Genomic DNA, 10903 nt, shown 5'->3' on the forward strand with positions numbered 1-10903 from the left:
TCAAGGAATTATTATTCTGAATGTTGGGTTTGTGATTCTCCTGCTTGCTGCTATAGTTTTACAACATGTGTAGGTAACCTTAAATGAAATGTTACATTTTGTACGTTTTCCAGTTTTATATAAATGATATAAAAATATATAAATATATAGAATATAAATTAATGATAATTTTATTTCCTTTTTAATTGTATAATCTTTTTCTTTGTTTTGCCTTATTATACTGGCTAGGAATCCAATAGTATCTTAAACAGAAATGGTGAAATTGTATTTTCCTCCAATTTCCCTATCTCAAGGTAGAGAATGAGGTAAAGACTTCTAATATTTTATCATTAATTATGATGTTTGTTCTAAGTGATATTAAGGAAGTTCCCTTCTATTACTAGTGAGTTAAGATATGTTATTTTTAAATCACAAGCCTAGAAGCTAAGGGGCAGAATAACAACTATAGACATTGAGAGAAAGGAGAATCACCTAAGAATCATATACCCAGGCAAGAAAGCACTCACCTGTCCTGTAAAAGAAAGATGCCAAGAACATACTCAAATCAAATAAGAAAACAATCCAAATAGACTTCAGCATAGAGTAAGATGAGACAAGAAAGAAGACAGTTTTTTTTTTAAAGATTTTATTTATTGGGTGCCTGGGTGGCTCAGTGGGTTAAGCCGCTGCCTTCGGCTCAGGTCATGATCTCAGGGTCCTGGGATCGAGTCCCGCATCGGGCTCTCTGCTCAGCAGGGAGCCTGCTTCCCTCTCTCTCTCTCTCTCTCTGTCTGCCTCTCCATCTATTTGTGATCTCTCTCTGTCAAATGAATAAATAAAATCTAAAAAAAAAAAAAAAAAAAAAAAGATTTTATTTATTTATTTGAAAGAGAGAGATCACAAGTAGATGCAGAGGCAGGCAGAGAGGGAGGGGGGATCAGGCTCCCTGCTGAGCAGAGAGCCCGATGCGGGACTCGATCCCAGGACCCTGAGATCATGACCTGAGCTGAAGGCAGCGGCTTAACCCACTGAGCCACCCAGGCGCCCCAGGAAGACAGTTATTAAGTAATGAACTTTTCATTTTATATAGTTAATATCAAATGAATGGTAACAGTGTGATTGATAATTTGTAGTATAAGTGCTAAATAAGATCTCTCTCTCTCTCTTTTTTTTTTTTTTTAGATTGATTTATTGACTTTAGAGAGAGAGAGAGTGTGGGTGGGCGGGGCGGGAAGAGGGAGAGAGAGAATCTCAAGGGATTCTCTGCTGAGTTCAGAGTCTCTGACCCTGAGATCATGACCTGAGCCAAAATCAAGAGCTGCTCGACGACTGAGCCACCCAGGCACTTCGTAAGAATTCTTTTATCAAACAGGAAAAACCTAATGTTAGCTGTAAACCAAGAAAACCAAATTGTCTTAGGAAAACCAGAGTTTGGAAAGGTGGGAGGAGTGATGAGGCAAAAATGTTTTAAAGGTTTTATCTTGTGGGAAGGAGACACACCAAAAGTGAGCACCAAGGTGGTATGAGAGGAGCGTTGTTAGCGTGTTTTGATATAATTATAAAGAAATATACTTTTGAGGGACGCCTGGGTGGCTCGGTTGGGCGACTGCCTTTGGCTCAGGTCATGATCCCAGCGTCCTGGGATCGAGTCCCACATCGGGCCCCTTGCTCGGCAGGGAGCCTGCTTCTCCCTCTGCCTCTGCCTGCCATTCTGTCTGCCTGTGCTCGCTCTCTCTCCCTCTCTCTCTCTGACAAATAAATAAAACCTTTAAAAAAAAAAAAGAAGAAATATACTTTTGATTAAAAAGCCCAGTAGTATTTCCAAATTAACAAAGAGGAAGGAAAAAATTACTGATAATGAGAATAAGCCAAGAAAAAGAAAAAGATTAAAATTAAAATAAAATAAGATGGAAAGAATAAAATCAAGTATCAACTATTACACTAAATGTGAATGAGTTGAAGTTTCACGGAAAATATAGAAACTGTCAGATCTAACTGAAAAACCAAATCCAAATGTATGTTTATGGGAGGCTCACCTAAAATAAAGTGATACAGAAAAGCTAATGAGTTGGGGAACCTGGGTGGTTCAGTTGGCTAATCATGTGACTCTTGATCTCAGCTCAGGTCTTGATTTCATCTCAAGGTCGTGAGTTCAAGCCTCTCATTGGGCTCCATTTTGGGCATGGATCCAACTTTTTTAAAAAAGCTAATGAATAAAGAAATATCAGATGAATACAAATGAGGGAAAGCAGAAATGACAACATAGATTATGTGAAATTTCAAATAAAAAGTATTAAAGAAGACGGATATTATGGGGCGCCTGGGTGGCTCAGTGGGTTAAGCCTCTGCCTTCAGCTCAGGTCATGATCTCAGGGTCCTGGGATAGAGCCCCATGTCAGGCTCTCTGTTCAGTGGGGAGCCTGCTTCCCCCCTTCTCTCTGTCTGCCTCTCTGCCTACTTGTGATCTCTCTGTCTCTGTCAAATAAATAAAATCTTTAAAAAAAGGAAGACAGATATTATGTAATAATAAAAAGTACATTTTAAGAGGAAAGTATTAGTCATAAACTTCTAAACACTAAACATCATAGCAGCTAAATATATAAGGCAAATCTACTGGAAACACAAGGAGAACTTAATCTTAAAACATGCATGCACAATTATAGTGGAAGATTCTAATATACATCTTTCAAAATCTAATAGATTTAGAAGGTAAAAGTTTTAGCCAGGACATAAAAGATCTGTGTATTACTGTCAACCAGCTCATTTTAATAACCTGTATAGACCTTTGCAACCTACAAACACAGAGAACGTTTTTTTGTTTGCCAATAAAACATGTTCGTATTTCTGTAATATATATGGTATTTATATATAAATGTATCATGTACTTGGCCACAAATAAAACTTGACAAATTAAAAAAAAGTGAAAACTTTATAGTATATATTTTCTAATCAATATTTTACAATACAAATGAATAATAAATAAAGACTCACCCAAACTATTAACTATTAGAATAAAAGTAATCTCTAGATCAATATGTAAATCAAAATTCAAATTAAGGGACGCCTGGGTTGCTCAGTGGGTTAAGCAGCTGCCTTTGGCTCAGGTCATGATCCCAGCGTCCTGGGATCGAGTCCCACATCGGGCTCCTTGCTCCGCAGGGAGCCTGCTTCTCCCTCTGACTCTGCCTTCCACTCTGTCTGCCTGTGCTCACTCTCACTCGCTCTCTCTCTGACAAATAAATAAATAAAATCTTTAAAAAACAAAAAACAAAATTCAAATTAAAAATAATCTAGGGGGGCACCTGGTGGCTCAGTGGGTTAAGCCTCTGCCTTCAGCCCAGGTCATGATCTCAGGGTCCTGGGATCGAGTCCCGCATCGGGCTCTCTGCTCAGCAGGGAGCCTGCTTCTCCCTCTCTCTCTCTGCCTGCCTCTCTGCCTGCTTAGGATCTCTCTCTCTCTCTCTGTGTCAAATAAATAAATAAAATCTTAAAACAAAAAACAATCTAGGAAGTAATGAAACCTATGTTTTAGTATGTTAAATCCATATTGAAAGATAAGCACAGTCTTAAGTGCCTTCATTATTTTTTTTTAAAGATTTTATTTATTTACTTGACAGACAAAGAGCACAAGTAGAGGGAGCAGCAGGGAGAGGGAGAGGAAGAAGCAGGCTCCTCACTGAGGAGGGAAGCCCAATGTAGGGCTGGATCCCAGGACCCTGGGACCATGACTTGAGCCAAAGACAGATTCTTAACCGACTGAGCCACCCAGGTGCCCCAAGTGCCTTCATTATAAAAGAAGATTGAAAGTAAAGAAATTAAGAATGCATTTTAAGAAATTAAAAATGCACCATAAATAATCCAGCCAAAGTAATTAATAAAAATAAAAGCCAAACTCAACACCAAAAACCTAAATAATTTGATTAGAAAAAGGGCAGAAGACCTGAGTAGACATTTTTTCCAAAGAAGACATACAGATGCCCAACAGACACGCAAAAAGATGCTTAACATCACTCATCATCAGGGAAATGCAAATCAAAACCGCAATGAGATATCATATTACACCTGTCAGAATGGCTAAAATAAAAAAGACAAGAAATAACAAGTGTTGGCAAGGATATGGAGAATAGGGAAACTATGCACTGTTGATAGGAATGCAAGTTTGTGCAGCCACTGTGAAAATCAGTGTGAAGATTCCTCAAAAAGTTAAAAATAGAAATACCATATGATTCAGTATTTCCACTACTGGGTATTTATCCAAAGAAAATGAAAACACCAATTCAAAAAGATTTTTGCACCCCTATGTTTATTGCAGCATTATTTACAATAACCAAAATATGGTAGCAAACTAAGTGTCCACTGATAGATGAATGGATAAAGATGATGTGTACACACACACACAGGGGAATATTACTCAGCCATAAAAGAGTGAGATCTTGCCATTTGCAACAAGATAGTGGACTTATTATGCTAAGTGAAATAAGTCAGACTAAGAAAGATGAATACCATATGATTTCACTTTTATGTGGAATCTAAAAAAAAAAAAACACAAGACAAATGAATAAACACACAAAAGGCAGAAATAGACCATAAATACACAGAACAAACTGATGGTTGCCAGGGTAGAGGTGGGCAGGAGGATGGACAGAATGGGTAAAGGGGAGTGGAAGATACAGGCTTCCAATTATGGAATGAGTAAGTCACAGGGATGAAAGATACAGCATAGGAAATACAGTCAATGGTATTACAATAGTGGTGCTGTATGGTGACAGATGATATACATCACCACGACACTTGTGGTGATGTATAGACCAGTGTCATGTATAGACTTGTTGAATCACTATGTTGTACACCTGAAACTAGTGTAACATTGTGTGCCAACCACAATTTTTTAGAACAAATTTTTTTAAAGATTCATGTATTTATTTGAGAGAAAGGAAAAGCAGGAGAAGGGGCAGAGGGAGAGAGAGAAAACCAGATTCCCTGCAGAGTGCAGAGCTCGATCTCAACAATCTCATGACCCTGACTGAGATCATGACCTGCGCTGAAACCAAGAGTCAGATGTTTAACCAATTGAGCCACCCAGGTACCACTAGAAAAAAAAAAAAATTAAGTAGAAGCAAATATTGGTGACATAGGCAAAGATATAATGGAAAGAATAAATCCTAAACCTAATTTTTGTATTGTGACAACATATACATAATATAGTTGTCATTTTAACCATTTATAAGTGCACAGTTCAGTGGCATTAAATACATTCACAATGTCGCATAACCATCACGACTAAATATACCCCAAACTTTTTCATTGTCCCTAGCAAAAATTCTGTATCCATTAAACAACAGCAATCCCTTACCCTCTCCCCGAGCTCCTGGTAAACTTTATTCCACTTTCTGTCTCTGTGAATTTGCCTAATCTAGGTACCTCATATAAGTGGAATCATACAATATTTGTCCTTTTGTGTCTGGCTTATTTCACTAGACATAATGTTTTTAAGGTACATCCATATTGTAGCAAATATCAAAATTTCATTTCCTTTTATGGACAAATAATATCACATTGCATGTCTATTCTACATGTTGCTTATTCACATTTTGCTTCTCTGTTGCTGGACACTTGGGTTGCTTCTCCTTTTGGCTATTATGAATAATTCTGCTAGAAGCAAGTGTACAAGTAACTGTTTGGGTCCCTGCTTTCATTTTTTGAATGTATATATAGGCATGCAATTGCTGGACCATTAAAGAACAAGGGGAAAAATCAAATATGAACCATATTACAAATGGGAAAGATCATACAACACCAGGTATAAAAGAAAGAAAAATAATTATAAAACAATTTACATACAACTCTATGACAACCAACTTGAAAATCTGGAGAAAATTCTTGAATTCCCCGAAAAACATAAATTGACACCAAAAGAAATAGAAAATTTAAATCAGTTACCACAGAAAAGATTGGAAAAGTAAAATTAATATAGGAATAGGAGAATGCTTCTTAAATATGATATAGAGTATTTACCAAAAATTAATAGCAGATATCTTCCTAAAAAATAAACAGGAAAACCCTCAAGCTATTTTCATTAGAATTAAGCACAAGGAAGAAATGCTCACTACAATCATATTATTCAAAATTATTTGAAAGACCCTATTGCATTATTAAAACAAAATGAAATTATAAAAACAAATTCTAGGGGCACTTGGGTGGCTCAGTGGGTTAAAGCTTCTGCCTTCGGCTCAGGTCATGATCCCAGGGTCCTGGGATGGAGCCCCGCATCGGGCTCTCTGCTCAGCTTGGAGCCTGCTTCCCTTCCTCTCTGTCTGCCTGCCTCTCTGCCTACTTGTGATCTCTGTCAAATAAATACATAAAATCTTCCCAAAAACCCCCACAAATTCTAACAGAAAAATAATCTACACCTACAAATGATATGATTGTATACTGAATGACCCAAAACACTAGTTAAAAAAAAAAGTTCTATTGGAGAAGAAATAAGATATTTATAGATTGTAACAAGTACTCTGCAGGAAATAAACAGAGTAATGATAAAGGGTAGCAGGCAAAGAAAGGGCTCTATTCTAGACAGGCTGGCCAGAGGAAACTTTTTTCTGTGGGTGAGCTCCTGAAGCTAGACCCAAGCAATGAGAGTGAAGAGCTAAGGGAGGGCATCCAACCAGAGGGAACAGTGGGTGTACAGTGAGTCTGAGGAACATCAAGAAGGCAGCAGGCAGGAGGGAGAGGAGGCATGAGATAGGTTCATGTGGTGGTTGGGGGGCTTGTGGGCCAGAGTGAGGGAGTTGAATTTTACTCTAAATACTGTAAGAAAACATTGAAGGGCTTTGGGCAGAGGAAAATTGTAGTTTTTAAAATACTAAATACTACGGCTGATATTTCTTTCTTTTTTTTTTTTTTTAAGATTTTATTTATTTATTTGACAGACAGAGATCACAAGTAGGCAGAGAGGCAGGTAGAGAGAGAAGGGAAGAATCAGGCTCCCTGCCAAGCAGAGAGCCCTATGCAGGGCTCCATCCCAGAACCCTGAGATCATGACCTGAGCTGAAGGCAGAGGCTTTAACACACTGAGCCACCCAGGCACCCCTACGGCTGATATTTCTAAAAGAACATTTTGTCTGTTGTGTAGGGAGGAAGTTAAGAAGAGCCCCGGGACAGACTGGAAAACTATTGATGTGGTCCAGGTGGGAAAATCACCAGGGTTTGACTTAAAGAGTGGCCATGGGGTGAAGGGAAACCGGTAGGTGTGAGAAGTGTTTTGGAGCTAGAACACAGAAATGGGATAGCTGTGGGGGGTTTTTAACTTTTTCCCTGGTACATCTTAACTCACCTCTTTGTTTTCAAACTCTGTCATTTTGTTTTAACATATTATAAACAGAAAGTAGGTAGGTTATCGTAGGCTTTTTACTAGGGGAATCTTCTTTAGAGGAATTTAGTCCATCTGCAATAATTATTGCAGTGATTACTGCAATGATATATGTTTTCTACTTTTCCTTTTGTATTTTTTAGTCTATGATTTCCCTTCCCCTTAGTCTATTGTTCCTGATTCTTGAAGGGCTGCTGAAGTCTTGTTGATTTCTTCCCTTTTAAAGCTCTCATGATCCGGAAGTTTAACACTCCGTTTCTAGTCTTCTGGTCTAGTCCCTGTTCAGGGTCTCAAGAGTCATTTTAAGCATTAACCTCATCCCTCTGTGAATCTCTACCCTCCCCCACCCCCATCCTTTTCCCTTTAACTTCCTCAGAAATCTTTGTCATCACTTCAAATCTTTTTAAGAAATAGTGAATTTCCACATGACTAAGTGAAGCTGCCCAGTACATATATATTCATTTCTCCCTTTTCCCTCGAGGACAAGACCTGAAAGGAGCCGGGGAAGGGACAGGGGACAGCAGGAGGAGGCTTCTGGCCTTCCTGGGTCAGGGCTGACTCAGACCTGGCTCGTTCGAGGACTGTAGCATCCCTTCTCTCCCAGCTCAGCGCCGGTCCGCACACCCCCAAGGCGACACCGCTCCCAGCTCTCTGCAAGCCTTGTCGGGAACACAGGGGTTCTAGCACCAGAGATTTCCTTTGTACCTTCGCCCCAGAGCCGCGGGACCCTCAGGAGGTTCCGAGATCAGCCACTAGGGGGCAGCGGCGCGTTTCCCAGAGGGGAGAGTCCCGGGAGCGTCAGGTTGTCACTCAGCGCGGCACAGTCGCACGACCGCTTCGACGGGTTCTGAGCCAGATGCAGGAGAACCTCACTCCGCACGAGGATGAGAGTGGAGTGCAGGCACGCCCCCCGATATCCACACCCCCAGCTGCAGTCCCGAGGGTCTGGGGGAGGCGGGCAGGCGCCGGGCGGGGCCCGAGCCCCGGAAGCTGTGCTGTTAGAGACGCGAGCCAGAGCGTGCTGCGTGATGGGCCCCGGGGATTTCCGGTTCGGTTCGAGACCCAGAACACCCCCACCCCAGCCTGGAGCAGTTATCTCAACGCTGCCCCCGTGCCTGAATCTCTAGCGTTAGAATCACTCCATTTATTAAGGAAGACATGTCAAGGGCACATGTGTTAACCACATGTTACCCAGGGACAGCTCATTAACCCTTCGGGACGCAGTGACGCGTAAGCACGGAGTAATTTTGCACCAAGGTAGGATTGGGCTGGAGAGACCTTTGGTCGTAGGTCTTGGGGGTGTTGCTATTAATTACCTCAAGGACTAAAATAATAATCATTGTTTATTTGTGCCATCATCTCTTTTGATAAAGAAGCATTTTGAGATCACTTGGTTAAGGTGAGGTCTGCTGCTTTTGTTCAGTGTGAGGTTACTATTTTTCTCCTTTGTAATTAATAAATATCCGGTGAAGATCCTTTGAGACCGTGACATATTGTTTCCCTTCATGTGTGCCCCCTGCTTCTCAGTGTTCTAGGTCGGCCTCTGGAATCACTCCTTGCTGTCGTTGACGTGTTGGGCACTTGGTTCATAGCTGCCCTGTCACCCCAAATCCTGCCATCTGCCAGAGTAAGTCAAGGTTTTAGCTTCCCCTTGCCCCTCAACTCCTCTTCTCTGGTTACTGCTTCTCACTCTGTACCTGGCTTGACACTCCCCTGACTCAGCCCCCTCCGTTTGCATTTGATTCCTGTCCTTTCCCTACCTACCCCCCAGAGGGCTCTTCTTGGCAGTTACTTCGCTGCTGACTTCCCACACCCTTCAAACTCTGCAAATAATATCCCTTATCCCTTCCCTGGGAACAACCAAGCCTTAAAGTGAACTGCTTCAACTCCCTGATCCTTTCTCCATATTCTCCAAACATCTCCACCTCTACAGTCATCCTCCTTCTAGCCAATCTCAGACCAAGGAAAGGCCTTTTTTGAGGCCAGCTGGAGCTCTTCAAGCAGCCTGGTGGAGTAGAAAGGACAAGGACTTTTGGGTAAGTCAAGATCTGGTGTGGATCTTGGTGCCCCAATTTACTAGCCGCACTTTACAACCAAGTTGTTTTGTTTTTCCTTTGAATTTCCTGAGCATCAATTAACATGTCAGTGATGTCTGAATAGAAATACTAATTATTAAGGATTTTAAGAATTAATATTAATGTGTGACAACTCCCTGAATCAGATTCTGTCATGTAATGCTCAATAAATGGTAGGTATTGTAGATAATATAATTATTCACAGAATGGGTCTGTTCCTCTGAAAACTGCAGGCATTACCTCTCCTCTCCTCTCCTGTGTTTTCAGCCTGTCACTCTCAACTAGTTTCTTCTCTCAGCTTATAAACAAGGTCAAATCTCTACCATCTTCAAAAACAAACAACAAGAACACCTCTGTAAAGAAATTCAGGTCACTCAAGTACTCTCACACTTTGTCGTGGAAGGAGAACCTCCCAAGCGGGAATTCTTGGCTTAACCAATGCCTTTGAGATTTCTGTTTCCTGGGCGAATCTCTCCTTTGGCTTTTTGAATCAGAGATTAGCTTATTTCATCAATTCCAGAAAATTCTCAACTTTTATCTTCTCAAATATTGCCTCTCCAATCTCTCTCCCCTCCTTCCAGAACTCCAAAGAAACATGTGTCAGGTTCTGTACCTTCTCTTATTTATTATCTCTTCTGTGTTTTTGATCTTTATGGCTCAATGCGCTTCATTCTGGATGATTTCTTCTGACTTATCTTTCTCTCCGTTGACTATCTATTATTAAACCTCTTATTGGGCTTTAATTGGATTATTGCACTTTTTAGTTCCACAGCGTCTAATTGCTTTTTAAAGGATTTTATCTATTATTTATTTATTTGTGTGTGAGAGAGAAAGAAAGCAGGAGCAGGGAGCAGAGGGAGAAGGACAAGCATACTCTTCACTGAGAGTGCAGCCACACATGGGGCTCGATCCCATCACCCTGAGATCGTGATCTGAGCTGAAATCAAGAGTCAGTTGCTTAACGAACAGAGCCACCCAGGTGTCCCTGCAATTTTTTTTTAAACCTTTTTTTTTTTTAAGATTTTATTTATTTATTTGTCATAGAGAGAGAAGCGAGAGCAAGCACAAGCAGACAGAGTGGCAGGCAGAGGCAGAGGGAGAAGCAGGCTCCCTGCCAAGCAAGGAGCCCGATGTGGGACTAGATCCCAGGACATTGGGATCATGACCTGAGCCGACGGCAGCCACTTAACCAACTGAGCCACCCAGGCGTCCCCAATTTTTTTTTTAATCTACATTGTTGTTTTCAAAATTTCCATGTCTTTATATGAAACTTTAAATTCTGTTTTTATCTCCTTGACACAGTATGCATTGCTTTATTAAAGGTTGTACTCAGGAACTCTAACATCAGAGATCCTGGCGGGTCTGTTTCTGTGGTTTATGGCTTCTGTTGATTCTGCGATATGTTGTTTTATCTCATGTATCTTGTGTGCCTGTGTTCCTTCTGGACATGTTTATGAAATGACTATTTTGAAAATTAAGT

At 40.6% G+C, this 10903-nt stretch overlaps 1 long non-coding RNA gene across 1 annotated transcript in view; it reads left to right on the forward strand.

Moving 5' to 3' along the window:
* LOC132010060 (uncharacterized) overlaps positions 1–10698 on the forward strand; it is a 28731-nt gene extending 18033 nt beyond the window's left edge. Inside the window, exons 4-6 of the long non-coding RNA XR_009402139.1 lie at positions 8876–8975; positions 9282–9384; positions 10468–10698. This is a non-coding gene — a long non-coding RNA (uncharacterized LOC132010060). The remainder of the gene's footprint in view (positions 1–8875; positions 8976–9281; positions 9385–10467) is intronic.
* Positions 10699–10903: the final 205 nt, after the last annotated feature.

This window comes from Mustela nigripes, chromosome 2 (genome assembly GCF_022355385.1).
Source record: "Mustela nigripes isolate SB6536 chromosome 2, MUSNIG.SB6536, whole genome shotgun sequence".
NCBI classification, from domain to species: Eukaryota; Metazoa; Chordata; class Mammalia; order Carnivora; family Mustelidae; genus Mustela; species Mustela nigripes.